The sequence below is a fragment of the Amia ocellicauda genome, chromosome 14 (genome assembly GCF_036373705.1).
Source record: "Amia ocellicauda isolate fAmiCal2 chromosome 14, fAmiCal2.hap1, whole genome shotgun sequence".
NCBI classification, from domain to species: Eukaryota; Metazoa; Chordata; class Actinopteri; order Amiiformes; family Amiidae; genus Amia; species Amia ocellicauda.
Window position 1 is genome coordinate 25,075,917 of NC_089863.1, and position 25,067 is coordinate 25,100,983.

Genomic DNA, 25,067 nt, shown 5'->3' on the forward strand with positions numbered 1-25,067 from the left:
ATATAAAGCATAACATGCTTACATGAAGTGTAAGAGGAACTGGCTGTGTTGTAATCCGGTCGTTTTTATTTTACTCCTGGAATTGCAAAGTCTTCTTGCAATTCCTTAGGTGTGTTTTTTTTTCCACGATACCATTTTGTAACTAATTCTGTATCCTCCTCCATGTTCAAGAATAGGTCGTACAGAAGTAGAAAGTGTCAACACGTGTGGAAAGTCAATGAATGAGTCTACAGCATGCATGTCATGTAAATAGACTACAAACAAATTGGCGATTTTACTAAAGCTTAATGGAAGACATCATGTTACATGTAGCTTTATAGCTAACCGTGAAAAATAAATGTCATTTCCATAACATTTCCACAAACTTCAGGAAGGAGTATTTCATTTATGTGTAGAAACGTACGCTTTTTATAAATGTATTAACAACAGGGAAATGGAAATAAGTTAGCATTCCTTATGTTTTGACAACCGGGAAACAAAGAAGAAACAATTCCTTGTTTTCTGAGAACTAATAACTGAAATAAGTAACCATTCCTTATTTTCTGAGTTCCAGGAATCAAACAAGGAATAAGTAACCATTGCTTGTTTCTTCATGAGTCTAGAAACAGAAAAAAATACTTATTTCATTAAGAAAACAGGCAAACTGAAAAAGTAACCAACAACAAAACGTAGCAATCAGTAACCATCACTGTATTTGGAAAATTGGGAAACAGAAATAAGGAATAAGTAACCATTTCTTATTTTTTGGGAAACCGTGTTTCAGAAATAATAAACTATGTACATGTTCTTTGTTGAAAATCTGAAACCAGGAATAAGTGTCTATTACTTATTTCGTGTAAAACAGGGACAAATATAAAAAATTGTAATCATTACTTATTGAAAGAAAATGGAAATAAGGAATGAGAAACCATTACTTATTGATCAAAAGACATCAATCAGACATAAAACACAAGTAAACATTAACAAGAAATATGTATCCATAATTCATTTATTGAGAAACCTTGAAAAAAAATGAAATATTGAATCATTACTTATTTTGAGAAATCACAAATAAGTAACACGTAAGCATTACTTAATTTTTTAAACGTAAGCAATAAGAAATAAGGAATTAGTAACCATTACTCATTTTTTTAATAAATAAGGAATAAGGAATCAACTTCACGGAGGTGTCTGATAAGCTGACAATGCGTTGATCTTGGACGTGAGCCTCCGCGTCTGCAGCCTACAGCAAAAAAAGTGAGCTGCACTGCCGAGACTGGCACACAAATGCCTGGAGACTGGAGAATGCGGGCATCAATCCCGCTACCTCTCACATGCTAAGCGAGCACTCTACCACCTGAGCTAATTCCCCTGCCCTCAGATGTAAAGCCCACTTCTTCAGTCTTTACATGGAACGTCGAGAGTAAGTTCGTTCCTGTGCTTCAGGCAAGCTTGCATCCAACTGTGGACAACTTACTTTCCACTGTGACAGCCACTATGCCACAATACAAAAAGGATTGTCAGGAGCAAAACTTTCAAACTGACAGAAAACTTCAAGGCCTGTCGTGTGACTTGATTTACATGAGCTACAGAAATGTTCTTGAACATATGTATATAACTAAGGATTCATTGAGGTCGGCGTAGCGCATTCGCCTTTCTGAAACATGAAGGGCCAGGGCTCTCCCTTGTTGACGACTGCGTGGCCTAATGGATAAGGCGTCTGACTTCGGATCAGAAGATTGAGGGTTCGAGTCCCTTCGTGGTCGTCTTATATGTTACGATGACGAAGTTGTGTCTCTCTCCTTTCTGGAGACGTTTAGAAGGGCCACTTGGTGTTCTAATGTTGCAGACAGCAGTGCTATGTTTTATAACCCTACCACAAACAGGTGATGCCCTGCACCCTGTATAGGGGTTATTCTTCACCAGCGAAATAATCCTTCTGTCTTCTGCCACAGTTGTTTTCCGTTGCCTTTTGGTGTCCTGAGCTCACCAGTGCGTTATTTATTTTGAAGAAGTTGCCAAATAGTAGATTTTTCCACAGCCAATGTTTTTGCTATCTCTCTGACCGGTTTGTTTTGATTTCTAAGGCAAAACTGAAGACAAAACGCCACAAGAACAAAGAGGCACTACTAAAGACAGCTGAAGGCCTTGCAGAGCATCACCAGGGACTAAACCCAGCATCTGGTGATGGCTATGGGTTCCACACTTCAACATTCATTGACTGCAAAGGATCTGCAACCAAGTATTGAAACTAACAATTTAATTCAGGATTATGTTACTTTGTCCAAATACTTTTGAGCACCTAAAATTGGGGGGACACATATAGAAATGGATGTTAGTACCCTCAAATTAAAGATGAAAGACTACACTTAAAGAATATCTGGATTGTTTCCTTTGAAATCCATTGTGGTGTTGTACAGATCCAAAATGATGACAATTGTGTCACTGTCCAAATATTCATGGATCTAATTGTAGGTATGTTTTTCTTTTAAAATAGATTTTCTTTGTCTTTTAATGTTTATTCTTTTAAATGTACAATCAGTATCCTGTATTATGTTTTGTACTTAATCTATGTTACCTTCAGTCCTTTGCTGTAAATGCTTTGGCAATACTTGCATAACCTCGCCATGCCAATACAGCCCTTCTGAATTAGAATTTGACAAAACCGTATTCAATTATAATAATATTTGTTGTCAATGTAAATATATGACAAAATAAACCATTACTGTTACTATGATTATGATGCAGCTGTGTTGATTATTATTCTGGACTGACAACTGAAAGGTTGTTGGTTCAAAATCCTGTGTAGAGCACACTTTTACCAGATTGGGCGTTTTGCTCCATATTACCCAGTGAGACCATGCTAATATAATTTGCGTAACACACCGTACATATTGGGACAATGTAATAATTTCAGGCTAGTTGGTCATTAAGAAAAAGTGAAATAAAACGTACAGCCCTTTACATACATTAAAAATACTAGTATTATTATTGTTATAATCAAGCCTAATGATAACAAATAATAAGCGGAGGAAAATAAACTAATGTGTGTAAGTAATTACAGTACTGTATCTACATGTGCCAGTGAGCATGCATGATGAATTAAAACAGACATAAATTAACAAACTGTAGCTTATCTAATAATGACATAAACATCATACCGGTGTCTAGTATTATTATTATTATTATTATTATTATTATTACTGTGATTATTATGATGATGATGATGATGATGATTATTTTTATTATTATTATTATTATTATTATTATTATTATTACTACTGTGATTATTATTATGATGATGAGTATTATTATTATACCAGACAGGTATGAGATGGCTTATCAATGTAGTACACCAAGTAAAAAATAGGTTCAACACCATATATAATTTGTTTACGGAAAATTAATATATTTTCAAATAGTAGCGTAATATTCATCGTGGTACTCATCTGAAACTGAAAACAAAAAACAACATATCTTTATATAAAGCATAACATGCTTACATGAAGTGTAAGAGGAACTGGCTGTGTTGTAATCCGGTCATTTTTATTTTACTCCTGGAATTGCAAAGTCTTCTTGCAATTCCTTAGGTGTGTTTTTTTTTCTACGAGACCATTTTGTATCTAATTCTGTATCCTCCTCCATGTTCAAGAATAGGTCGTACAGAAGTAGAAAGTGTCAACACGTGTGGAAAGTCAATGAATGAGTCTACAGCATGCATGTCATGTAAATAGACTACAAACAAATTGGCGATTTTACTAAAGCTTAATGGAAGACATCATGTTACATGTAGCTTTATTGCTAACCGTGAAAAATAAACGTCATTTCCATAACATTTCCACAAACTTCAGGAAGGAGTATTTCATTTATGTGTAGAAACGTACGCTTCTTATAAATGTATTAGCAACAGGGAAATGGAAATAAGTTAGCATTCCTTATGTTTTGACAACCGGGAAACAAAGAAGAAACAATTCCTTGTTTTCTGAGAACTAAAAACTGAAATAAGTAACCATTCCTTATTTTCTGAGTTCCAGGAATCAAACAAGGAATAAGTAGCCATTGCTTGTTTCTTCATGAGTCTAGAAACAGAAAAAAATACTTATTTCATTAAGAAAACAGGCAAACTGAAAAAGTAACCAACAACAAAACGTAGCAATCAGTAACCATCACTGTATTTGGAAAATTGGGAAACAGAAATAAGGAATAAGTAACCATTTCTTATTTTTTGGGAAACCGTGTTTCAGAAATAATAAACTATGTACATGTTCTTTGTTGAAAATCTGAAACCAGGAATAAGTGTCTATTACTTATTTCGTGTAAAACAGGGACAAATATAAAAAATTGTAATCATTACTTATTGAAAGAAAATGGAAATAAGGAATGAGAAACCATTACTTATTGATCAAAAGACATCAATCAGACATAAAACACAAGTAAACATTAACAAGAAATATGTATCCATAATTCATTTATTGAGAAATCTTGAAAAAAAATTAAATATTGAATCATTACTTATTTTGAGAAATCACAAATAAGTAACACGTAAGCATTACTTAATTTTTGAAACGTAAGCAATAAGAAATAAGGAATTAGTAACCATTACTCATTTTTTTAATAAATAAGGAATAAGGAATCAACTTCACGGAGGTGTCTGATAAGCTGACAATGCGTTGATCTTGGACGTGAGCCTCCGCGTCTGCAGCCTACAGCAAAAAAAGTGAGCTGCACTGCCGAGACTGGCACACAAATGCCTGGAGACTGGAGAATGCAGGCATCAATCCCGCTACCTCTCACATGCTAAGCGAGCACTCTACCACCTGAGGTAATTCCCCTGCCCTCAGATGTAAAGCCCACTTCTTCAGTCTTTACATGGAACGTCGAGAGTAAGTTCGTTCCTGTGCTTCAGGCAAGCTTGCATCCAACTGTGGACAACTTACTTTCCACTGTGACAGCCACTATGCCACAATACAAAAAGGATTGTCAGGAGCAAAACTTTCAAACTGACAGAAAACTTCAAGGCCTGTCGTGTGACTTGATTTACATGAGCTACAGAAATGTTCTTGAACATATGTATATAACTAAGGATTCATTGAGGTCGGCGTAGCGCATTCGCCTTTCTGAAACATGAAGGGCCAGGGCTCTCCCTTGTTGACGACTGCGTGGCCTAATGGATAAGGCGTCTGACTTCGGATCAGAAGATTGAGGGTTCGAGTCCCTTCGTGGTCGTCTTATATGTTACGATGACGAAGTTGTGTCTCTCTCCTTTCTGGAGACGTTTAGAAGGGCCACTTGGTGTTCTAATGTTGCAGACAGCAGTGCTATGTTTGATAACCCTACCACAAACAGGTGATGCCCTGCACCCTGTATAGGGGTTATTCTTCACCAGCGAAATAATCCTTCTGTCTTCTGCCACAGTTGTTTTCCGTTGCCTTTTGGTGTCCTGAGCTCACCAGTGCGTTATTTCATTTGAAGAAGTTGCCAAATAGTAGATTTTTCCACAGCCAATGTTTTTGCTATCTCTCTGACCGGTTTGTTTTGATTTCTAAGGCAAAACTGAAGACAAAACGCCACAAGAACAAAGAGGCACTACTAAAGACAGCTGAAGGCCTTGCAGAGCATCACCAGGGACTAAACCCAGCATCTGGTGATGGCTATGGGTTCCACACTTCAACATTCATTGACTGCAAAGGATCTGCAACCAAGTATTGAAACTAACAATTTAATTCAGGATTATGTTACTTTGTCCAAATACTTTTGAGCACCTAAAATTGGGGGGACACATATAGAAATGGATGTTAGTACCCTCAAATTAAACATGAAAGACTACACTTAAAGAATATCTGGATTGTTTCCTTTGAAATCCATTGTGGTGTTGTACAGATCCAAAATGATGACAATTGTGTCACTGTCCAAATATTCATGGATCTAATTGTAGGTATGTTTTTCTTTTAAAATAGATTTTCTTTGTCTTTTAATGTTTATTCTTTTAAATGTACAATCAGTATCCTGTATTATGTTTTGTACTTAATCTACACTCACCTAAAGGATTATTAGGAACACCATACTAATACTGTGTTTGACCCCCTTTCGCCTTCAGAACTGCCTTAATTCTACGTGGCATTGATTCAACAAGGTGCTGAAAGCATTCTTTAGAAATGTTGGCCCATATTGATAGGATAGCATCTTGCAGTTGATGGAGATTTGTGGGATGCACATCCAGGGCACGAAGCTCCCGTTCCACCACATCCCAAAGATGCTCTATTGGGTTGAGATCTGGTGACTGTGGGGGCCAGTTTAGTACAGTGAACTCATTGTCATGTTCAAGAAACCAATTTGAAATGATTCAACCTTTGAGACATGGTGCATTATCCTGCTGGAAGTAGCCATCAGAGGATCGGTACATGGTGGTCATAAAGGGATGGACATGGTCAGAAACAATGCTCAGGTAGGCCGTGGCATTTAAACGATGCCCAATTGGCACTAAGGGGCCTAAAGTGTGCCAAGAAAACATCCCCCACACCATTACACCACCACCACCAGCCTGCACAGTGGTAACAAGGCATGATGGATCCATGTTCTCATTCTGTTTACGCCAAATTCTGACTCTACCATCTGAATGTCTCAACAGAAATCGAGACTCATCAGACCAGGCAACATTTTTCCAGTCTTCAACTGTCCAATTTTGGTGAGCTTGTGCAAATTGTAGCCTCTTTTTCCTATTTGTAGTGGAGATGAGTGGTACCCGGTGGGGTCTTCTGCTGTTGTAGCCCATCCACCTCAAGGTTGTACGTGTTGTGGCTTCACAAATGCTTTGCTGCATACCTCGGTTGTAACGAGTGTTTATTTCAGTCAAAGTTGCTCTTCTATCAGCTTGAATCAGTCGGCACATTCTCCTCTGACCTCTAGCATCAACAAGGCATTTTCGCCCACAGGACTGCCGCATACTGGATGTTTTTCCCTTTTCACACCATTCTTTGTAAACCCTAGAAATGGTTGTGCGAGAAAATCCCAGTAACTGAGCAGATTGTGAAATACTCAGACCGGCCCGTCTGGCACCAACAACCATGCCACGCTCAAAATTGCTTAAATCACCTTTCTTTCCCATTCAGACATTCAGTTTGGAGTTCAGGAGATTGTCTTGACCAGGACCACAACTCTAAATGCAGTGAAGCAACTGCCATGTGATTGGTTGGTTAGATAATTGCATTAATGAGAAATTGAACAGGTGTTCCTAATAATCCTTTAGGTGAGTGTATGTTACCTTCAGTCCTTTGCTGTAAATGCTTTGGCAATACTTGCATAACCTCGCCATGCCAATACAGCCCTTCTGAATTAGAATTTGACAAAACCGTATTCAATTATAATAATATTTGTTGTCAATGTAAATATATGACAAAATAAACCATTACTGTTACTATGATTATGATGCAGCTGTGTTGATTATTATTCTGGACTGACAACTGAAAGGTTGTTGGTTCAAAATCCTGTGTAGAGCACACTTTTACCAGATTGGGCGTTTTGCTCCATATTACCCAGTGAGACCATGCTAATATAATTTGCGTAACACACCGTACATATTGGGACAATGTAATAATTTCAGGCTAGTTGGTCATTAAGAAAAAGTGAAATAAAACGTACAGCACTTTACATAAATTAAAAATACTAGTATTATTATTGTTATAATCAAGCCTAATGATAACAAATAATAAGCGGAGGAAAATAAACTAATGTGTGTAAGTAATTACAGTACTGTATCTACATGTGCCAGTGAGCATGCATGATTAATTAAAACAGACATAAATTAACAAACTGTAGCTTATCTAATAATGACATAAACATCATACCGGTGTCTAGTATTATTATTATTATTATTATTATTATTATTATTATTATTACTGTGATTATTATTATGATGATGAGTATTATTATTATACCAGACAGGTATGAGATGGCTTATCAATGTAGTACACCAAGTAAAAAATAGGTTCAACACCATATATAATTTGTTTACGGAAAATTAATATATTTTCAAATAGTAGCGTAATATTCATTGTGGTACTCATCTGAAACTGAAAACAAAAAACAACATATCTTTATATAAAGCATAACATGCTTACATGAAGTGTAAGAGGAACTGGCTGTGTTGTAATCCGGTCGTTTTTATTTTACTCCTGGAATTGCAAAGTCTTCTTGCAATTCCTTAGGTGTGTTTTTTTTTCCACGAGACCATTTTGTAACTAATTCTGTATCCTCCTCCATGTTCAAGAATAGGTCGTACAGAAGTAGAAAGTGTCAAGACGTGTGGAAATTCATCCATCACTGTATTTGGAAAATTGGGAAACAGAAATAAGGAATAAGTAACCATTTCTTATTTTTTGGGAAACCGTGTTTCAGAAATAATAAACTATGTACATGTTCTTTGTTGAAAATCTGAAACCAGGAATAAGTGTCTATTACTTATTTCGTGTAAAACAGGGACAAATATAAAAAATTGTAATCATTACTTATTGAAAGAAAATGGAAATAAGGAATGAGAAACCATTACTTATTGATCAAAAGACATCAATCAGACATAAAACACTAGTAAACATTAACAAGAAATATGTATCCATAATTCATTTATTGAGAAATCTTGAAAAAAAATGAAATATTGAATCATTACTTATTTTGAGAAATCACAAATAAGTAACACGTAAGCATTACTTAATTTTTGAAACGTAAGCAATAAGAAATAAGGAATTAGTAACCATTACTCATTTTTTTAATAAATAAGGAATAAGGAATCAACTTCACGGAGGTGTCTGATAAGCTGACAATGCGTTGATCTTGGACGTGAGCCTCTGCGTCTGCAGCCTACAGCGAAAAAAGTGAGCTGCACTGCCGAGACTGGCACACAAATGCCTGGAGACTGGAGAATGCGGGCATCAATCCCGCTACCTCTCACATGCTAAGCGAGCACTCTACCACCTGAGCTAATTCCCCTGCCCTCAGATGTGAAGCCCACTTCTTCAGTCTTTACATGGAACGTCGAGAGTAAGTTCGTTCCTGTGCTCAGGCAAGCTTGCATCCAACTGTGGACAACTTACTTTCCACTGTGACAGCCACTATGCCACAATACAAAAAGGATTGTCAGGAGCAAAACTTTCAAACTGACAGAAAACTTCAAGGCCTGTCGTGTGACTTGATTTACATGAGCTACAGAAATGTTCTTGAACATATGTATATAACTAAGGATTCATTGAGGTCGGCGTAGCGCATTCGCCTTTCTGAAACATGAAGGGCCAGGGCTCTCCCTTGTTGACGACTGCGTGGCCTAATGGATAAGGCGTCTGACTTCGGATCAGAAGATTGAGGGTTCGAGTCCCTTCGTGGTCGTCTTATATGTTACGATGACGAAGTTGTGTCTCTCTCCTTTCTGGAGACGTTTAGAAGGGCCACTTGGTGTTCTAATGTTGCAGACAGCAGTGCTATGTTTGATAACCCTACCACAAACAGGTGATGCCCTGCACCCTGTATAGGGGTTATTCTTCACCAGTGAAATAATCCTTCTGCCACAGTTGTTTTCCGTTGCCTTTTGGTGTCCTGAGCTCACCAGTGCGTTATTTCTTTTGAAGAAGTTGCCAAATAGTAGATTTTTCCACAGCCAATGTTTTTGCTATCTCTCTGACCGGTTTGTTTTGATTTCTAAGGCAAAACTGAAGACAAAACGCCACAAGAACAAAGAGGCACTACTAAAGACAGCTGAAGGCCTTGCAGAGCATCACCAGGGACTAAACCCAGCATCTGGTGATGGCTATGGGTTCCACACTTCAACATTCATTGACTGCAAAGGATCTGCAACCAAGTATTGAAACTAACAATTTAATTCAGGATTATGTTACTTTGTCCAAATACTTTTGAGCACCTAAAATTGGGGGGACACATATAGAAATGGATGTTAGTACCCTCAAATTAAAGATGAAAGACTACACTTAAAGAATATCTGGATTGTTTCGTTTGAAATCCATTGTGGTGTTGTACAGATCCAAAATGATGACAATTGTGTCACTGTCCAAATATTCATGGATCTAATTGTAGGTATGTTTTTCTTTTAAAATAGATTTTCTTTGTCTTTTAATGTTTATTCTTTTAAATGTACAATCAGTATCCTGTATTATGTTTTGTACTTAATCTATGTTACCTTCAGTCCTTTGCTGTAAATGCTTTGGCAATACTTGCATAACCTCGCCATGCCAATACAGCCCTTCTGAATTAGAATTTGACAAAACCGTATTCAATTATAATAATATTTGTTGTCAATGTAAATATATGACAAAATAAACCATTACTGTTACTATGATTATGATGCAGCTGTGTTGATTATTATTCTGGACTGACAACTGAAAGGTTGTTGGTTCAAAATCCTGTGTAGAGCACACTTTTACCAGATTGGGCGTTTTGCTCCATATTACCCAGTGAGACCATGCTAATATAATTTGCGTAACACACCGTACATATTGGGACAATGTAATAATTTCAGGCTAGTTGGTCATTAAGAAAAAGTGAAATAAAACGTACAGCCCTTTACATAAATTAAAAATACTAGTATTATTATTGTTATAATCAAGCCTAATGATAACAAATAATAAGCGGAGGAAAATAAACTAATGTGTGTAAGTAATTACAGTACTGTATCTACATGTGCCAGTGAGCATGCATGATTAATTAAAACAGACATAAATTAACAAACTGTAGCTTATCTAATAATGACATAAACATCATACCGGTGTCTAGTATTATTATTATTATTATTATTATTATTATTATTATTATTATTATTACTGTGATTATTATTATGATGATGAGTATTATTATTATACCAGACAGGTATGAGATGGCTTATCAATGTAGTACACCAAGTAAAAAATAGGTTCAACACCATATATAATTTGTTTACGGAAAATTAATATATTTTCAAATAGTAGCGTAATATTCATTGTGGTACTCATCTGAAACTGAAAACAAAAAACAACATATCTTTATATAAAGCATAACATGCTTACATGAAGTGTAAGAGGAACTGGCTGTGTTGTAATCCGGTCGTTTTTATTTTACTCCTGGAATTGCAAAGTCTTCTTGCAATTCCTTAGGTGTGTTTTTTTTTCCACGAGACCATTTTGTAACTAATTCTGTATCCTCCTCCATGTTCAAGAATAGGTCGTACAGAAGTAGAAAGTGTCAAGACGTGTGGAAATTCATCCATCACTGTATTTGGAAAATTGGGAAACAGAAATAAGGAATAAGTAACCATTTCTTATTTTTTGGGAAACCGTGTTTCAGAAATAATAAACTATGTACATGTTCTTTGTTGAAAATCTGAAACCAGGAATAAGTGTCTATTACTTATTTCGTGTAAAACAGGGACAAATATAAAAAATTGTAATCATTACTTATTGAAAGAAAATGGAAATAAGGAATGAGAAACCATTACTTATTGATCAAAAGACATCAATCAGACATAAAACACTAGTAAACATTAACAAGAAATATGTATCCATAATTCATTTATTGAGAAATCTTGAAAAAAAATGAAATATTGAATCATTACTTATTTTGAGAAATCACAAATAAGTAACACGTAAGCATTACTTAATTTTTGAAACGTAAGCAATAAGAAATAAGGAATTAGTAACCATTACTCATTTTTTTAATAAATAAGGAATAAGGAATCAACTTCACGGAGGTGTCTGATAAGCTGACAATGCGTTGATCTTGGACGTGAGCCTCTGCGTCTGCAGCCTACAGCGAAAAAAGTGAGCTGCACTGCCGAGACTGGCACACAAATGCCTGGAGACTGGAGAATGCGGGCATCAATCCCGCTACCTCTCACATGCTAAGCGAGCACTCTACCACCTGAGCTAATTCCCCTGCCCTCAGATGTGAAGCCCACTTCTTCAGTCTTTACATGGAACGTCGAGAGTAAGTTCGTTCCTGTGCTCAGGCAAGCTTGCATCCAACTGTGGACAACTTACTTTCCACTGTGACAGCCACTATGCCACAATACAAAAAGGATTGTCAGGAGCAAAACTTTCAAACTGACAGAAAACTTCAAGGCCTGTCGTGTGACTTGATTTACATGAGCTACAGAAATGTTCTTGAACATATGTATATAACTAAGGATTCATTGAGGTCGGCGTAGCGCATTCGCCTTTCTGAAACATGAAGGGCCAGGGCTCTCCCTTGTTGACGACTGCGTGGCCTAATGGATAAGGCGTCTGACTTCGGATCAGAAGATTGAGGGTTCGAGTCCCTTCGTGGTCGTCTTATATGTTACGATGACGAAGTTGTGTCTCTCTCCTTTCTGGAGACGTTTAGAAGGGCCACTTGGTGTTCTAATGTTGCAGACAGCAGTGCTATGTTTGATAACCCTACCACAAACAGGTGATGCCCTGCACCCTGTATAGGGGTTATTCTTCACCAGTGAAATAATCCTTCTGCCACAGTTGTTTTCCGTTGCCTTTTGGTGTCCTGAGCTCACCAGTGCGTTATTTCTTTTGAAGAAGTTGCCAAATAGTAGATTTTTCCACAGCCAATGTTTTTGCTATCTCTCTGACCGGTTTGTTTTGATTTCTAAGGCAAAACTGAAGACAAAACGCCACAAGAACAAAGAGGCACTACTAAAGACAGCTGAAGGCCTTGCAGAGCATCACCAGGGACTAAACCCAGCATCTGGTGATGGCTATGGGTTCCACACTTCAACATTCATTGACTGCAAAGGATCTGCAACCAAGTATTGAAACTAACAATTTAATTCAGGATTATGTTACTTTGTCCAAATACTTTTGAGCACCTAAAATTGGGGGGACACATATAGAAATGGATGTTAGTACCCTCAAATTAAAGATGAAAGACTACACTTAAAGAATATCTGGATTGTTTCGTTTGAAATCCATTGTGGTGTTGTACAGATCCAAAATGATGACAATTGTGTCACTGTCCAAATATTCATGGATCTAATTGTAGGTATGTTTTTCTTTTAAAATAGATTTTCTTTGTCTTTTAATGTTTATTCTTTTAAATGTACAATCAGTATCCTGTATTATGTTTTGTACTTAATCTATGTTACCTTCAGTCCTTTGCTGTAAATGCTTTGGCAATACTTGCATAACCTCGCCATGCCAATACAGCCCTTCTGAATTAGAATTTGACAAAACCGTATTCAATTATAATAATATTTGTTGTCAATGTAAATATATGACAAAATAAACCATTACTGTTACTATGATTATGATGCAGCTGTGTTGATTATTATTCTGGACTGACAACTGAAAGGTTGTTGGTTCAAAATCCTGTGTAGAGCACACTTTTACCAGATTGGGCGTTTTGCTCCATATTACCCAGTGAGACCATGCTAATATAATTTGCGTAACACACCGTACATATTGGGACAATGTAATAATTTCAGGCTAGTTGGTCATTAAGAAAAAGTGAAATAAAACGTACAGCCCTTTACATAAATTAAAAATACTAGTATTATTATTGTTATAATCAAGCCTAATGATAACAAATAATAAGCGGAGGAAAATAAACTAATGTGTGTAAGTAATTACAGTACTGTATCTACATGTGCCAGTGAGCATGCATGATGAATTAAAACAGACATAAATTAACAAACTGTAGCTTATCTAATAATGACATAAACATCATACCGGTGTCTAGTATTATTATTATTATTATTATTATTATTATTATTATTATTATTATTATTATTATTATTATTATTACTGTGATTATTATTATGATGATGAGTATTATTATTATACCAGACAGGTATGAGATGGCTTATCAATGTAGTACACCAAGTAAAAAATAGGTTCAACACCATATATAATTTGTTTACGGAAAATTAATATATTTTCAAATAGTAGCGTAATATTCATCGTGGTACTCACTTGAAACTGAAAACAAAAAACAACATATATTTATATAAAGCATAACATGCTTACATGAAGTGTAAGAGGAACTGGCTGTGTTGTAATCCGGTCGTTTTTATTATACTCCTGGAATTGCAAAGTCTTCTTGCAATTCCTTAGGTGTGTTTTTTTTTCCACGAGACCATTTTGTAACTAATTCTGTATCCTCCTCCATGTTCAAGAATAGGTCGTACAGAAGTAGAAAGTGTCAAGACGTGTGGAAAGTCAATGAATGAGTCTACAGTATGCATGTCATGTAAATAGACTACAAACAAATTGGCGATTTTACTAAAGCTTAATGGAAGACATCATGTTACATGTAGCTTTATTGCTAACCGTGAAAAATAAACGTCATTTCCATAACATTTCCACAAACTTCAGGAAGGAGTATTTCATTTATGTGTAGAAACGTACGCTTCTTATAAATGTATTAGCAACAGGGAAATGGAAATAAGTTAGCATTCCTTATGTTTTGACAACCGGGAAACAAAGAAGAAACAATTCCTTGTTTTCTGAGAACTAAAAACTGAAATAAGTAACCATTCCTTATTTTCTGAGTTCCAGGAATCAAACAAGGAATAAGTAACCATTGCTTGTTTCTTCATGAGTCTAGAAACAGAAAAAAATACTTATTTTATTAAGAAAACAGGCAAACTGAAAAAGTAACCAACAACAAAACGTAGCAATCAGTAACCATCACTGTATTTGGAAAATTGGGAAACAGAAATAAGGAATAAGTAACCATTTCTTATTTTTTGGGAAACCGTGTTTCAGAAATAATAAACTATGTACATGTTCTTTGTTGAAAATCTGAAACCAGGAATAAGTGTCTATTACTTATTTCGTGTAAAACAGGGACAAATATAAAAAATTGTAATCATTACTTATTGAAAGAAAATGGAAATAAGGAATGAGAAACCATTACTTATTGATCAAAAGACATCAATCAGACATAAAACACTAGTAAACATTAACAAGAAATATGTATCCATAATTCATTTATTGAGAAATCTTGAAAAAAAATGAAATATTGAATCATTACTTATTTTGAGAAATCACAAATAAGTAACACGTAAGCATTACTTAATTTTTGAAACGTAAGCAATAAGAAATAAGGAATTAGTAACCATTACTCATTTTTTTAATAAATAAGGAATAAGGAATCAACTTCACGGAGGTGTCTGATAAGCTGACAATGCGTTGATCTTGGACGTGAGCCTCTGCGTCTGCAGCCTACAGCGAAAAAAGTGAGCTGCACTGCCGAGACTGGCACACAAATGCCTGGAGACTGGAGAATGCGGGCATCAATCCCGCTACCTCTCACATGCTAAGCGAGCACTCTACCACCTGAGCTAATTCCCCTGCCCTCAGATGTGAAGCCCACTTCTTCAGTCTTTACATGGAACGTCGAGAGTAAGTTCGTTCCTGTGCTCAGGCAAGCTTGCATCCAACTGTGGACAACTTACTTTCCACTGTGACAGCCACTATGCCACAATACAAAAAGGATTGTCAGGAGCAAAACTTTCAAACTGACAGAAAACTTCAAGGCCTGTCGTGTGACTTGATTTACATGAGCTACAGAAATGTTCTTGAACATATGTATATAACTAAGGATTCATTGAGGTCGGCGTAGCGCATTCGCCTTTCTGAAACATGAAGGGCCAGGGCTCTCCCTTGTTGACGACTGCGTGGCCTAATGGATAAGGCGTCTGACTTCGGATCAGAAGATTGAGGGTTCGAGTCCCTTCGTGGTCGTCTTATATGTTATGATGACGAAGTTGTGTCTCTCTCCTTTCTGGAGACGTTTAGAAGGGCCACTTGGTGTTCTAATGTTGCAGACAGCAGTGCTATGTTTGATAACCCTACCACAAACAGGTGATGCCCTGCACCCTGTATAGGGGTTATTCTTCACCAGCGAAATAATCCTTCTGCCACAGTTGTTTTCCGTTGCCTTTTGGTGTCCTGAGCTCACCAGTGCGTTATTTCTTTTGAAGAAGTTGCCAAATAGTAGATTTTTCCACAGCCAATGTTTTTGCTATCTCTCTGACCGGTTTGTTTTGATTTCTAAGGCAAAACTGAAGACAAAACGCCACAAGAACAAAGAGGCACTACTAAAGACAGCTGAAGGCCTTGCAGAGCATCACCAGGGACTAAACCCAGCATCTGGTGATGGCTATGGGTTCCACACTTCAACATTCATTGACTGCAAAGGATCTGCAACCAAGTATTGAAACTAACAATTTAATTCAGGATTATGTTACTTTGTCCAAATACTTTTGAGCACCTAAAATTGGGGGGACACATATAGAAATGGATGTTAGTACCCTCAAATTAAAGATGAAAGACTACACTTAAAGAATATCTGGATTGTTTCGTTTGAAATCCATTGTGGTGTTGTACAGATCCAAAATGATGACAATTGTGTCACTGTCCAAATATTCATGGATCTAATTGTAGGTATGTTTTTCTTTTAAAATAGATTTTCTTTGTCTTTTAATGTTTATTCTTTTAAATGTACAATCAGTATCCTGTATTATGTTTTGTACTTAATCTATGTTACCTTCAGTCCTTTGCTGTAAATGCTTTGGCAATACTTGCATAACCTCGCCATGCCAATACAGCCCTTCTGAATTAGAATTTGACAAAACCGTATTCAATTATAATAATATTTGTTGTCAATGTAAATATATGACAAAATAAACCATTACTGTTACTATGATTATGATGCAGCTGTTTTGATTATTATTCTGGACTGACAACTGAAAGGTTGTTGGTTCAAAATCCTGTGTAGAGCACACTTTTACCAGATTGGGCGTTTTGCTCCATATTACCCAGTGAGACCATGCTAATATAATTTGCGTAACACACCGTACATATTGGGACAATGTAATAATTTCAGGCTAGTTGGTCATTAAGAAAAAGTGAAATAAAACGTACAGCCCTTTACATACATTAAAAATACTAGTATTATTATTGTTATAATCAAGCCTAATGATAACAAATAATAAGCAGAGGAAAATAAACTAATGTGTGTAAGTAATTACAGTACTGTATCTACATGTGCCAGTGAGCATGCATGATGAATTAAAACAGACATAAATTAACAAACTGTAGCTTATCTAATAATGACATAAACATCATACCGGTGTCTAGTATTATTATTATTATTATTATTATTATTATTATTATTATTACTGTGATTATTATGATGATGATGATGATGATTATTATTTTTATTATTATTATTATTATTATTATTATTATTATTATTATTATTATTATTATTATTACTGTGATTATTATTATGATGATGAGTATTATTATTATACCAGACAGGTATGAGATGGCTTATCAATGTAGTACACCAAGTAAAAAATAGGTTCAACACCATATATAATTTGTTTACGGAAAATTAATATATTTTCAAATAGTAGCGTAATATTCATCGTGGTACTCACCTGAAACTGAAAACAAAAAACAACATATATTTATATAAAGCATAACATGCTTACATGAAGTGTAAGAGGAACTGGCTGTGTTGTAATCCGGTCATTTTTATTTTACTCCTGGAATTGCAAAGTCTTCTTGCAATTCCTTAGGTGTGTTTTTTTTTCCACGATACCATTTTGTAACTAATTCTGTATCCTCCTCCATGTTCAAGAATAGGTCGTACAGAAGTAGAAAGTGTCAACACGTGTGGAAAGTCAATGAATGAGTCTACAGCATGCATGTCATGTAAATAGACTACAAACAAATTGGCGATTTTACTAAAGCTTAATGGAAGACATCATGTTACATGTAGCTTTATAGCTAACCGTGAAAAATAAATGTCATTTCCATAACATTTCCACAAACTTCAGGAAGGAGTATTTCATTTATGTGTAGAAACGTACGCTTTTTATAAATGTATTAACAACAGGGAAATGGAAATAAGTTAGCATTCCTTATGTTTTGACAACCGGGAAACAAAGAAGAAACAATTCCTTGTTTTCTGAGAACTAATAACTGAAATAAGTAACCATTCCTTATTTTCTGAGTTCCAGGAATCAAACAAGGAATAAGTAACCATTGCTTGTTTCTTCATGAGTCTAGAAACAGAAAAAAATACTTATTTCATTAAGAAAACAGGCAAACTGAAAAAGTAACCAACAACAAAACGTAGCAATCAGTAACCATCACTGTATTTGGAAAATTGGGAAACAGAAATAAGGAATAAGTAACCATTTCTTATTTTTTGGGAAACCGTGTTTCAGAAATAATAAACTATGTACATGTTCTTTGTTGAAAATCTGAAACCAGGAATAAGTGTCTATTACTTATTTCGTGTAAAACAGGGACAAATATAAAAAATTGTAATCATTACTTATTGAAAGAAAATGGAAATAAGGAATGAGAAACCATTACTTATTGATCAAAAGACATCAATCAGACATAAAACACAAGTAAACATTAACAAGAAATATGTATCCATAATTCATTTATTGAGAAATCTTGAAAAAAAATGAAATATTGAATCATTACTTATTTTGAGAAATCACAAATAAGTAACACGTAAGCATTACTTAATTTTTTAAACGTAAGCAATAAGAAATAAGGAATTAGTAACCATTACTCATTTTTTTAATAAATAAGGAATAAGGAATCAACTTCACGGAGGTGTCTGATAAGCTGACAATGCGTTGATCTTGGACGTCAGCCTCCGCGTCTGCAGCCTACAGCACAAAAAGTGAGCTGCACTGCCGAGACTGGCACACAAATGCCTGGAGACTGGAGAATGCGGGCATCAATCCCGCTACCTCTCACATGCTAAGCGAGCACTCTACCACCTGAGCTAATTCCCCTGCACTCAGATGTAAAGCCCACTTCTTCAGTCTTTACATGGAACGTCGAGAGTAAGTTCGTTCCTGTGCTTCAGGCAAGCTTGCATCCAACTGTGGACAACTTACTTTCCACTGTGACAGCCACTATGCCACAATACAAAAAGGATTGTCAGGAGCAAAACTTTCAAACTGACAGAAAACTTCAAGGCCTGTCGTGTGACTTGATTTACATGAGCTACAGAAATGTTCTTGAACATATGTATATAACTAAGGATTCATTGAGGTCGGCGTAGCGCATTCGCCTTTCTGAAACATGAAGGGCCAGGGCTCTCCCTTGTTGACGACTGCGTGGCCTAATGGATAAGGCGTCTGACTTCGGATCAGAAGATTGAGGGTTCGAGTCCCTTCGTGGTCGTCTTATATGTTACGATGACGAAGTTGTGTCTCTCTCCTTTCTGGAGACGTTTAGAAGGGCCACTTGGTGTTCTAATGTTGCAGACAGCAGTGCTATGTTTTATAACCCTACCACAAACAGGTGATGCCCTGCACCCTGTATAGGGGTTATTCTTCACCAGCGAAATAATCCTTCTGTCTTCTGCCACAGTTGTTTTCCGTTGCCTTTTGGTGTCCTGAGCTCACCAGTGCGTTATTTCTTTTGAAGAAGTTGCCAAATAGTAGATTTTTCCACAGCCAATGTTTTTGCTATCTCTCTGACCGGTTTGTTTTGATTTCTAAGGCAAAACTGAAGACAAAACGCCACAAGAACAAAGAGGCACTACTAAAGACAGCTGAAGGCCTTGCAGAGCATCACCAGGGACTAAACCCAGCATCTGGTGATGGCTATGGGTTCCACACTTCAACATTCATTGACTGCAAAGGATCTGCAACCAAGTATTGAAACTAACAATTAAATTCAGGATTATGTTACTTTGTCCAAATACTTTTGAGCACCTAAAATTGGGGGGACACATATAGAAATGGATGTTAGTACCCTCAAATTAAAGATGAAAGACTACACTTAAAGAATATCTGGATTGTTTCGTTTGAAATCCATTGTGGTGTTGTACAGATCCAAAATGATGACAATTGTGTCACTGTCCAAATATTCATGGATCTAATTGTAGGTATGTTTTTCTTTTAAAATAGATTTTCTTTGTCTTTTAATGTTTATTCTTTTAAATGTACAATCAGTATCCTGTATTATGTTTTGTACTTAATCTATGTTACCTTCAGTCCTTTGCTGTAAATGCTTTGGCAATACTTGCATAACCTCGCCATGCCAATACAGCCCTTCTGAATTAGAATTTGACAAAACCGTATTCAATTATAATAATATTTGTTGTCAATGTAAATATATGACAAAATAAACCATTACTGTTACTATGATTATGATGCAGCTGTGTTGATTATTATTCTGGACTGACAACTGAAAGGTTGTTGGTTCAAAATCCTGTGTAGAGCACACTTTTACCAGATTGGGCGTTTTGCTCCATATTACCCAGTGAGACCATGCTAATATAATTTGCGTAACACACCGTACATATTGGGACAATGTAATAATTTCAGGCTAGTTGGTCATTAAGAAAAAGTGAAATAAAACATACAGCCCTTTACATACATTAAAAATACTAGTATTATTATTGTTATAATCAAGCCTAATGATAACAAATAATAAGCGGAGGAAAATAAACTAATGTGTGTAAGTAATTACAGTACTGTATCTACATGTGCCAGTGAGCATGCATGATGAATTAAAACAGACATAAATTAACAAACTGTAGCTTATCTAATAATGACATAAACATCATACCGGTGTCTAGTATTATTATTATTATTATTATTATTATTATTATTATTATTATTACTGTGATTATTATGATGATGATGATGATGATTATTATTATTATTATTATTATTACTGTGATTATTATTATGATGGTGAGTATTATTATTATACCAGACAGGTATGAGATGGCTTATCAATGTAGTACACCAAGTAAAAAATAGGTTCAACACCATATATAATTTGTTTACGGAAAATTTATATATTTTCAAATAGTAGCGTAATATTCATCGTGGTACTCACCTGAAACTGAAAACAAAAAACAACATATATTTATATAAAGCATAACATGCTTACATGAAGTGTAAGAGGAACTGGCTGTGTTGTAATCCGGTCGTTTTTATTTTACTCCTGGAATTGCAAAGTCTTCTTGCAATTCCTTAGGTGTGTTTTTTTTTCCACGATACCATTTTGTAACTAATTCTGTATCCTCCTCCATGTTCAAGAATAGGTCGTACAGAAGTAGAAAGTGTCAACACGTGTGGAAAGTCAATGAATGAGTCTACAGCATGCATGTCATGTAAATAGACTACAAACAAATTGGCGATTTTACTAAAGCTTAATGGAAGACATCATGTTACATGTAGCTTTATAGCTAACCGTGAAAAATAAATGTCATTTCCATAACATTTCCACAAACTTCAGGAAGGAGTATTTCATTTATGTGTAGAAACGTACGCTTTTTATAAATGTATTAACAACAGGGAAATGGAAATAAGTTAGCATTCCTTATGTTTTGACAACCGGGAAACAAAGAAGAAACAATTCCTTGTTTTCTGAGAACTAATAACTGAAATAAGTAACCATTCCTTATTTTCTGAGTTCCAGGAATCAAACAAGGAATAAGTAACCATTGCTTGTTTCTTCATGAGTCTAGAAACAGAAAAAAATACTTATTTCATTAAGAAAACAGGCAAACTGAAAAAGTAACCAACAACAAAACGTAGCAATCAGTAACCATCACTGTATTTGGAAAATTGGGAAACAGAAATAAGGAATAAGTAACCATTTCTTATTTTTTGGGAAACCGTGTTTCAGAAATAATAAACTATGTACATGTTCTTTGTTGAAAATCTGAAACCAGGAATAAGTGTCTATTACTTATTTCGTGTAAAACAGGGACAAATATAAAAAATTGTAATCATTACTTATTGAAAGAAAATGGAAATAAGGAATGAGAAACCATTACTTATTGATCAAAAGACATCAATCAGACATAAAACACAAGTAAACATTAACAAGAAATATGTATCCATAATTCATTTATTGAGAAACCTTGAAAAAAAATGAAATATTGAATCATTACTTATTTTGAGAAATCACAAATAAGTAACACGTAAGCATTACTTAATTTTTTAAACGTAAGCAATAAGAAATAAGGAATTAGTAACCATTACTCATTTTTTTAATAAATAAGGAATAAGGAATCAACTTCACGGAGGTGTCTGATAAGCTGACAATGCGTTGATCTTGGACGTGAGCCTCCGCGTCTGCAGCCTACAGCAAAAAAAGTGAGCTGCACTGCCGAGACTGGCACACAAATGCCTGGAGACTGGAGAATGCGGGCATCAATCCCGCTACCTCTCACATGCTAAGCGAGCACTCTACCACCTGAGCTAATTCCCCTGCCCTCAGATGTAAAGCCCACTTCTTCAGTCTTTACATGGAACGTCGAGAGTAAGTTCGTTCCTGTGCTTCAGGCAAGCTTGCATCCAACTGTGGACAACTTACTTTCCACTGTGACAGCCACTATGCCACAATACAAAAAGGATTGTCAGGAGCAAAACTTTCAAACTGACAGAAAACTTCAAGGCCTGTCGTGTGACTTGATTTACATGAGCTACAGAAATGTTCTTGAACATATGTATATAACTAAGGATTCATTGAGGTCGGCGTAGCGCATTCGCCTTTCTGAAACATGAAGGGCCAGGGCTCTCCCTTGTTGACGACTGCGTGGCCTAATGGATAAGGCGTCTGACTTCGGATCAGAAGATTGAGGGTTCGAGTCCCTTCGTGGTCGTCTTATATGTTACGATGACGAAGTTGTGTCTCTCTCCTTTCTGGAGACGTTTAGAAGGGCCACTTGGTGTTCTAATGTTGCAGACAGCAGTGCTATGTTTTATAACCCTACCACAAACAGGTGATGCCCTGCACCCTGTATAGGGGTTATTCTTCACCAGCGAAATAATCCTTCTGTCTTCTGCCACAGTTGTTTTCCGTTGCCTTTTGGTGTCCTGAGCTCACCAGTGCGTTATTTCTTTTGAAGAAGTTGCCAAATAGTAGATTTTTCCACAGCCAATGTTTTTGCTATCTCTCTGACCGGTTTGTTTTGATTTCTAAGGCAAAACTGAAGACAAAACGCCACAAGAACAAAGAGGCACTACTAAAGACAGCTGAAGGCCTTGCAGAGCATCACCAGGGACTAAACCCAGCATCTGGTGATGGCTATGGGTTCCACACTTCAACATTCATTGACTGCAAAGGATCTGCAACCAAGTATTGAAACTAACAATTTAATTCAGGATTATGTTACTTTGTCCAAATACTTTTGAGCACCTAAAATTGGGGGGACACATATAGAAATGGATGTTAGTACCCTCAAATTAAAGATGAAAGACTACACTTAAAGAATATCTGGATTGTTTCGTTTGAAATCCATTGTGGTGTTGTACAGATCCAAAATGATGACAATTGTGTCACTGTCCAAATATTCATGGATCTAATTGTAGGTATGTTTTTCTTTTAAAATAGATTTTCTTTGTCTTTTAATGTTTATTCTTTTAAATGTACAATCAGTATCCTGTATTATGTTTTGTACTTAATCTATGTTACCTTCAGTCCTTTGCTGTAAATGCTTTGGCAATACTTGCATAACCTCGCCATGCCAATACAGCCCTTCTGAATTAGAATTTGACAAAACCGTATTCAATTATAATAATATTTGTTGTCAATGTAAATATATGACAAAATAAACCATTACTGTTACTATGATTATGATGCAGCTGTGTTGATTATTATTCTGGACTGACAACTGAAAGGTTGTTGGTTCAAAATCCTGTGTAGAGCACACTTTTACCAGATTGGGCGTTTTGCTCCATATTACCCAGTGAGACCATGCTAATATAATTTGCGTAACACACCGTACATATTGGGACAATGTAATAATTTCAGGCTAGTTGGTCATTAAGAAAAAGTGAAATAAAACGTACAGCCCTTTACATACATTAAAAATACTAGTATTATTATTGTTATAATCAAGCCTAATGATAACAAATAATAAGCGGAGGAAAATAAACTAATGTGTGTAAGTAATTACAGTACTGTATCTACATGTGCCAGTGAGCATGCATGATGAATTAAAACAGACATAAATTAACAAACTGTAGCTTATCTAATAATGACATAAACATCATACCGGTGTCTAGTATTATTATTATTATTATTATTATTATTATTATTATTATTACTGTGATTATTATTATGATGGTGAGTATTATTATTATACCAGACAGGTATGAGATGGCTTATCAATGTAGTACACCAAGTAAAAAATAGGTTCAACACCATATATAATTTGTTTACGGAAAATTAATATATTTTCAAATAGTAGCGTAATATTCATCGTGGTACTCACCTGAAACTGAAAACAAAAAACAACATATATTTATATAAAGCATAACATGCTTACATGAAGTGTAAGAGGAACTGGCTGTGTTGTAATCCGGTCGTTTTTATTTTACTCCTGGAATTGCAAAGTCTTCTTGCAATTCCTTAGGTGTGTTTTTTTTTCCACGATACCATTTTGTAACTAATTCTGTATCCTCCTCCATGTTCAAGAATAGGTCGTACAGAAGTAGAAAGTGTCAACACGTGTGGAAAGTCAATGAATGAGTCTACAGCATGCATGTCATGTAAATAGACTACAAACAAATTGGCGATTTTACTAAAGCTTAATGGAAGACATCATGTTACATGTAGCTTTATAGCTAACCGTGAAAAATAAATGTCATTTCCATAACATTTCCACAAACTTCAGGAAGGAGTATTTCATTTATGTGTAGAAACGTACGCTTTTTATAAATGTATTAACAACAGGGAAATGGAAATAAGTTAGCATTCCTTATGTTTTGACAACCGGGAAACAAAGAAGAAACAATTCCTTGTTTTCTGAGAACTAATAACTGAAATAAGTAACCATTCCTTATTTTCTGAGTTCCAGGAATCAAACAAGGAATAAGTAACCATTGCTTGTTTCTTCATGAGTCTAGAAACAGAAAAAAATACTTATTTCATTAAGAAAACAGGCAAACTGAAAAAGTAACCAACAACAAAACGTAGCAATCAGTAACCATCACTGTATTTGGAAAATTGGGAAACAGAAATAAGGAATAAGTAACCATTTCTTATTTTTTGGGAAACCGTGTTTCAGAAATAATAAACTATGTACATGTTCTTTGTTGAAAATCTGAAACC

The 25,067-nt window shown here is 35.6% G+C and overlaps 7 non-coding genes across 7 annotated transcripts; all 7 read left to right on the top strand.

Moving 5' to 3' along the window:
* The first annotated feature begins 1,672 nt into the window (after positions 1–1,672).
* Positions 1,673–1,745, top strand: trnar-ucg (transfer RNA arginine (anticodon UCG)). Its single transcript has one exon. It is a non-coding gene; the product is annotated as a tRNA-Arg (tRNA).
* A 3,387-nt stretch (positions 1,746–5,132) lies between these two features.
* trnar-ucg (transfer RNA arginine (anticodon UCG)) lies at positions 5,133–5,205 on the top strand. The gene has a single exon. It is a non-coding gene; the product is annotated as a tRNA-Arg (tRNA).
* A 4,076-nt stretch (positions 5,206–9,281) lies between these two features.
* On the top strand, positions 9,282–9,354 carry trnar-ucg (transfer RNA arginine (anticodon UCG)). Its single transcript has one exon. It is a non-coding gene; the product is annotated as a tRNA-Arg (tRNA).
* A 2,852-nt stretch (positions 9,355–12,206) lies between these two features.
* Positions 12,207–12,279, top strand: trnar-ucg (transfer RNA arginine (anticodon UCG)). The gene has a single exon. It is a non-coding gene; the product is annotated as a tRNA-Arg (tRNA).
* A 3,334-nt stretch (positions 12,280–15,613) lies between these two features.
* Positions 15,614–15,686, top strand: trnar-ucg (transfer RNA arginine (anticodon UCG)). The gene has a single exon. It is a non-coding gene; the product is annotated as a tRNA-Arg (tRNA).
* A 3,407-nt stretch (positions 15,687–19,093) lies between these two features.
* On the top strand, positions 19,094–19,166 carry trnar-ucg (transfer RNA arginine (anticodon UCG)). The gene has a single exon. It is a non-coding gene; the product is annotated as a tRNA-Arg (tRNA).
* Positions 19,167–22,541: 3,375 nt separating this feature from the next.
* Positions 22,542–22,614, top strand: trnar-ucg (transfer RNA arginine (anticodon UCG)). The gene has a single exon. It is a non-coding gene; the product is annotated as a tRNA-Arg (tRNA).
* Positions 22,615–25,067: the final 2,453 nt, after the last annotated feature.